The sequence below is a fragment of the Pinus tabuliformis genome, chromosome 7 (genome assembly GCF_031772625.1).
Source record: "Pinus tabuliformis cultivar Carrire ecotype Pingquan chromosome 7, CPIR1, whole genome shotgun sequence".
Lineage (NCBI taxonomy): Eukaryota > Viridiplantae > Streptophyta > Pinopsida > Pinales > Pinaceae > Pinus > Pinus tabuliformis.
In genome coordinates, this window is record NC_142293.1 from 1,748,905,848 (window position 1) to 1,748,912,630 (window position 6,783).

Sequence of the window (6,783 nt, forward strand, 5' to 3'; positions counted from 1 at the left end):
CTCAAATTCGAATTCCCTTCAAGATATGGAAGAAGATTTGGATAAAGGTCAAAGAGGATATGTGTCTCATCATTACCTATTTGAGTTGTAACTCTATGAGATTTTCTAGGGATCTAGGGAGAGAATAATGGACCTCCATTAATGAGGTAGCTTCTTATGTTCTTGTATAAATAGGAGAGCATTCTCCTTTCAAAGGCATGTGTGAATTTGGGGAAATGCTCATGTTTTGAATATAGAATTTGGATTTGGCACCATGCTCATGAGTGATGCTCACTTTGATTTGGTTATGCTTGCATTTGGAGCCTCTCAACTTTCCATCTCTCATGCTTCTGGATTTGCCACCTATAATGTGTGAGATTTATTGTTTTTCATATATTAAGATTTATTGTTTTCATAGATTAAGATTTATTTTTTTCATATCTTTTCATGTGTGAGAGGTTAAGAGTGATTGTTTCTATTTGCTTTCTACCTAGAGGTTAAGAGTGATTGTTTTTATTTGTTTTCTACCTAGAAGTTAAGAGCAATTGTTTTTATTTGATTTCATATCTTTTCCTATGTGAGAGGTTAAGAGTGATTGTTTTTATTTGCTTTCTACCTAGAGGTTAAGAGCGATTGTTTTTATTTGCTTTCCTATCTAGAAGTTAAGAGCAATTGTTTTTATTTGCTTTCATATATTTTCTTGTGTGAGGGGTTAAGAATGATTGTTTTTGCTTTCATTTCATGTCATGTGGTTTTGATTATTCATTTCATAGGATCCTGCTTTGATAATGCACACATGACCCCTTAGAGTAGATTTCATTTCATACAATTTCAATTCCATGTGTTGTACTATAATTTCTTTTGAGTTGATTGTTGAACTAGAATAGGTGAATTTGGTTTCGTAGTTAGATTGATCTAAATTGGAAGTTAATTTATAGAATATACAGTGCACGCACACTTCGCAAGTTTTATGAAACCCCCGGGTTGACAATTAAATGATAGGTAATTAATTTACCTCAACAGATATTCACTCTGTTAAGTGTGTTTCATAGTCATATTATTGGTATACCAAAATTTTGTAAGTGGTATTATTGGTGTGCCTCATCATTTGATTTTCTACTTGCTTCACCCATCAACTGAGCAAAGGATTGCAATTGACGGATTTTTACATGGATTTTTAACCGGGGTTGTTACAATTCTAAGGTAAATTCAAAACATCCATCCAAAGATAATAATATCATCATACATAATAGTTCTCCATCAAAATAATGTTGATAATTTTCAAAATATACATAAGGCATATAAAATTTAATCTTATAATGTAGTGATATGTGGTGAGCAAAGCACCTAAATAAGCAGTGAGGTTGTGAGCCTTGATCACACCATTATTCAACAAATGAAAGCTTGAACATACAAGTGGGAGTATCATATTCATAAATTGTGTATCCAAATGTCATTAGTATCATATACATCAATTTTGTTACCAAACATTGTTGGTACCATATACATAAGGTTAGCAACCTTGTAAAATAACCGAGATATGGATAAAATTCCAAAGGTTGCCATATGCTTTAGACTATATCATATACATAAGGTTAGAGGTATTTTAAAATATATAAGATATGGAGAAGAGTTCAAAGGTTTCCATGTGGTTTAGATCGTCTATGCTTGATGCCTGACCTTTCAAAAGTACAACCTGGTAGCAGAGAGTGGCTATAGGTGCTATAGATGTTTCTACTATTGCCTGCGGTGGTGATGCCTCAGGCATAGGATCCAATGTTGTTTCTGCTACTGTCATTGGTATTAAAGCCTCAAAGGAACCGGAGGAGACAAAATAGGCGAGGTAACCAATGGAGGAGCATAAAACAATGTAGTAGAAGTGACACATGGCATATACTGGGGGGTATGAACATGACGTATACTAGATATATGGAGGAGGTGGGATCTAGAAAGGCCTCCACATGCACATATCCTTGCACAACAGGAGAGGCCACTTGCAAATTCTAATGATGCATCCTCAAATAATGGAAATGCAAAAGCATAACACTAAAATTATGCATGCCTCCCCCTCCACTATGAATATATTTTTCACATCTGTGAATCCATTGGAAGGACTTGCATTATTAAAACACTTGCATTGGTTGTTAGATCAAAATGATATGGATTACCATATACCACGGTGATAGTTATAATAACAGATACCTAACCATTCAATATAACTATGATGATTCTATATTATCTAGTGAATGGGTTATGTAGATACATTATAAATAAAAAAATAACAATTTCAATATAAATTGAAATATCTTGTGATTGAAAAGGTTAAGATTAAATTGAAATTCAATATAAATTAATAATTGATTAAAACGATATGGATTACCATATACCATGTCGATAGTTATAATAACAAATATCTAACCATTCAATATAGTTGCGATGATTCCATATTATCTAGTGAATGGGTTAAGCGGATTCATTATAAATCCAAAACAGAAAATTCAATATAAATCAAAATATCTCATGATTGAAATGGCCATTGAGTGAATAAAATGGCTACAATGCCACACCATTCTCGTGGAGGAAGGATTTGGCAGAAAGGAGGCTATATGTTTAGAATGTGGCAAAAGCATTGGTTAATTAGTCAATGTGGCTATAACTCCACAGATGTAAACCTTTATTTATTAAAACAATTGTATTAGGGAACTATAGATATTATGGACATATACATTTCACAACAATAAAAGCCCTCTATTCTTGGAAGTAACTGGACTACGCAGAGAAAAATTGGTGCTCAAACCTTAATGCTTCTTTTGGTTATGAGTTATGGGGCTCTTATCACTGTTAGGCCAACATTATTAAAGTCCATGCATCAAAGCTATAGATCTAGCTATGGATATATCAATCTCACGACAATAAACTATTTTTATCAAAACCCATGTAGTATTGTTGGTATACCTGCATTATCAAAACTTCTGTATGAGGGAAATAGATCTAGATATGGATATATGCATTCTAGAGCAATAAAAATCCTTTATCTAAAACCCTTGTATTAGCTATGGATATATGCATTCTAGAACAATCAAAATCCTCTATCTAAAACCCTTGTATTAGTTATGGCAACATGCATTCCAGAACAATAAAAATCTTCTATCTAAAGCACATGTGTCAATGAACTAGCTAAATAAATTATTTGTATCATCGAATTAGATCTAGCAAACCCCTATATCAATGAACTGGATCTAACAAACCCTTGTATCAATAAACTAGATCTAGCAAACCCCTATATATGTGAACTAGATCTAGCAAACCCTTCTAGCAAATGTCTGTATTAGCAAATTGGATCTATCAAACCCTGTATCAGCGAACTAGATGTAGAAAATGGATATATGCATTCCACAACAATAAAAACCCTCAAGTTGTGGAAGTCGAGATGCTTCTTCTGCTTCTTAGTTATGTAGTTGTTATATATATATATATATATATATGTATATGTATATGTATATGTATATATATATATATTTTGACGGAGTCTATATATTTATGAGGGTAAAAAAGAGAGTGAGAAGGAAATTTAACAATAAATAAATGAGGGAAAAAGAGAATTTAGAGAAAATTTAATTATTAATTATTTAATTCAAAAAAATTATTTCTCTCTATTTTTTATACATAATATCTAATTACATCGAAGGTGTACTCTTTGGCGGATTTCGCTGGGCAAACATTGTTCAGCCCAGGCAATCCCAGTTCTTCATTTTCGTCATCCTTGATCGAATAACAAACGGACACGTGTAATCATGGCTATCACTATTCCTGTAGGCTTGCCCAGCCAATCATGGCTCTTCATTTTCGTCATCCTCGATCGAATAACAAACTGACACTTGGAATCATGGCTACCGTTGTTCCCGCCGACTTCTTCTCGTGTGATGTCAAGTCATGGCTTCCCTACATGCGCTTGTCTCGGATCTGAGCTACTGCAACATAAATCGTGACCTTGTTGTAGTGGTCAGAGATTCATGGATTTTCCAGGAAATCCCCATTATGCTAAAACATTGGTGCTCATTTCCTTAACAACCGGCTACTAGCATTGTCGAAAGAATTTGGCTGACTTCCAGTGGCAGACTGATGCGATGATTGTTCTTCAAATTCTTTCCTATGAATTTTGTAACGATAGAGCTTTGAAAGTTATCATTCAGCTGTGAAAGATTAAATGCCAGAATCTGAACGAATTTGAGCTTTGAAAGTTCTCATTCAACGGTGAGAGATTTCTTAAATGCCGGAACCTTAACGCATTTAAGTTTATTTTCTTCTGTATTGCTGACTTAGGATGATCTTTTGAGTCATTTCAGGTTCGTAGGTTGTCCAATAAGTGTTCTTCTTGGGGCCAATTGTTTTTCCCATAGTTATGGGAGGTTGATTTCTATGGAGAACTAATATAGACACAATGGCAAAAACGTGCAAGGCAACCATAAAACATATATAAAAATGTTACACAGTGGTGCCCATGGGAGCGCTAATGGTGGTTGGAGGTGTTTTGGAGGCACAAACGGCCATGCTTTCTCTTTTGTACGAATTTCAATATTAGTATTTTGTTGTTTTGTCATTCGTTGGGTGTTAGAATGCCCCTTGGGCTTGTTTTTCACCTTACATTTCTGGGAAGATTCTCAATCATTCTTTTTATTTGACATGCAATACACTGTCTATCAACTCGATCCTATTTTAGTGCTTCAAATTAGTTTGAGCCTGAACTTCGCCAGCTCAAAGTCAAATCCAAACCCATAGTGCCCATATGTCCATTACTTCTGCATTATGTTGTTTTATGCAGGATTTGGATCCTTAAGGTTATTTATTCGATGTCACTTTCAAGCCCTGGCACTCTCACCCTTTGGTCTTTATGATTTGTATTTGTTTTCCCTCTTTTAATGTGTTTAGAAGACAGCCTTGTCATACGGTATATTATTTCAATTATGCATTTGTTTGTAGGGATGACATTGTTGTGTTTAAGGTTTGACATCTAGTAAACACATGAGAAACCAGAACCAATTGCTACGTATGGAGGCAAAGCATTTTAGTTATATAGTGATTATGATATACTGATATGGAATAAACCTAATTTGATTAATTCACTTGCATATAAAAATTCATTAAAATTTTGATTACATTACTCCTTGTGAAAGACTGTATAATTCTTGTGGTGCATGTAATTACTAAGAAAAGTCATTTTGCAAGTTAACATGATATTTATTCTCCTGTAGTTTATTAAGAGGCATCCAAAATGTTCGTTTAATCATTACGAATGAAGATCATAACGAGATTTGGTACTTTCTTGATACTATCAGAATCTGAAAAGATTTAGGCTCCATTGGGGCATCTTGAGAATTTGATCCAACATGATCAAGAATCCCAAAGCCACCTTTATCTCTGTAGTTGTTTTTCCTGGTCCATAATTTTTTGTGGAATGGAGGCAACATTGAGTCAATGTATATAGGGCAAGATTAAGTTGGAGGAGAATATGCCAGAGAGTCCAAATAGGTGGATTCGATAATTGTATAGAAACTGGCAAAAGAAAAGTTGTGTAGGAATGAAAGGATGAACCACACCACCATAAAATAGGAGGATATGGCAAAAAAAACCTCAAAAATTCCTCTATCATCTCCTTAGTGGCCTTCAATGGCCAAGGTCACCCAAATGTATTCAAAAGAAGCTAAAAATGTGGGTTTAAGTCAATGTATAAGGATGAAAAGTTGAACCAAACCACTATAAAGTATGAGGATATAGTAGAAAAGGCTAGGGAACTACCTTTGCCATCTCTTTAGCAGCCTTTAATGGCAAAAGCTACCAAACACGCTCAAGAGAAGCTAAAAAAATGGGATTAAGTCTAGGTATATCCATGCTTTAACGTCACAAAATTATGTTGAACCTATGCATATATGGAACATTTTTAGGTCCCTATAATACTAGTGATTCCCCCATTGATATTTTATTTGCAGCCCTTGTTGTTATTAGTGTGCCCCTATTGTCCCCATATTGTTATTAGCGTGCCCCATAAAAGCCCACTATTGTTATTGTTGTCCCCTCATATTATTATTGTTATGTCGGCTTTGATTATATTGTGACCCCTTAGACTCCTATATATAGAAAGGAGGTTTAGTCATATGTATCATCCAAGAATTGTTCATTTGTGTAATGTAAAGGAGGTTGCCCCCTCGAAGAGGCTAATTTTGAAGTCGTTGATCTATCTTTTCTATCTTTTTGTGAGTTGGTTCATAACAAACATCAACTAAATTTGGAATAAGAGAGAGAAGATTAGATGGCCTTTGAACACGGATCACATTAGGAAATTAAAAAATTGTCTAAATTTTAACATTATTGAAATAGGGGAATGGGTCAAGTTTTAAGACCAATAGAGAAGAAGGACAAGTTCCAATCTAGAGGTATCTTTCACTAAATTGAGAGGTTGGCATAAGATAGTAGCACATACTTGTCAAGTGAAAGAAAGAAACCTTAGGAAGCCACACATCACTATTAGACATTGAGCCTTGAAGGCTGGCCTTTTCGAAACAACTGAGAAATAACAAGTTGGGGAGCTTGAACAACTTGAGCGTTTGAAAATAATAGAAGTAGGGAGCGAAGACCAAAGCCATGATTAATTACGCCGTGGATGGTGAGGAACCTACAATATTTCATTTTGAATATTTACAAAGAAAGCATGGATAATTAATTATTTTTGCTATCAATCATGTTCAAGGAGAGATGACAGTGCATCGAAAAGAACGAGAGATGTTTGCACTAACTATTAAAATAACA

At 34.4% G+C, this 6,783-nt stretch overlaps 1 non-coding gene across 1 annotated transcript; it reads left to right on the top strand.

Moving 5' to 3' along the window:
• The first annotated feature begins 6,234 nt into the window (after positions 1-6,234).
• LOC149255333 (U6 spliceosomal RNA) lies at positions 6,235-6,339 on the top strand. Its single transcript, XR_016267745.1, has one exon. It is a non-coding gene; the product is annotated as a U6 spliceosomal RNA (small nuclear RNA).
• Positions 6,340-6,783: the final 444 nt, after the last annotated feature.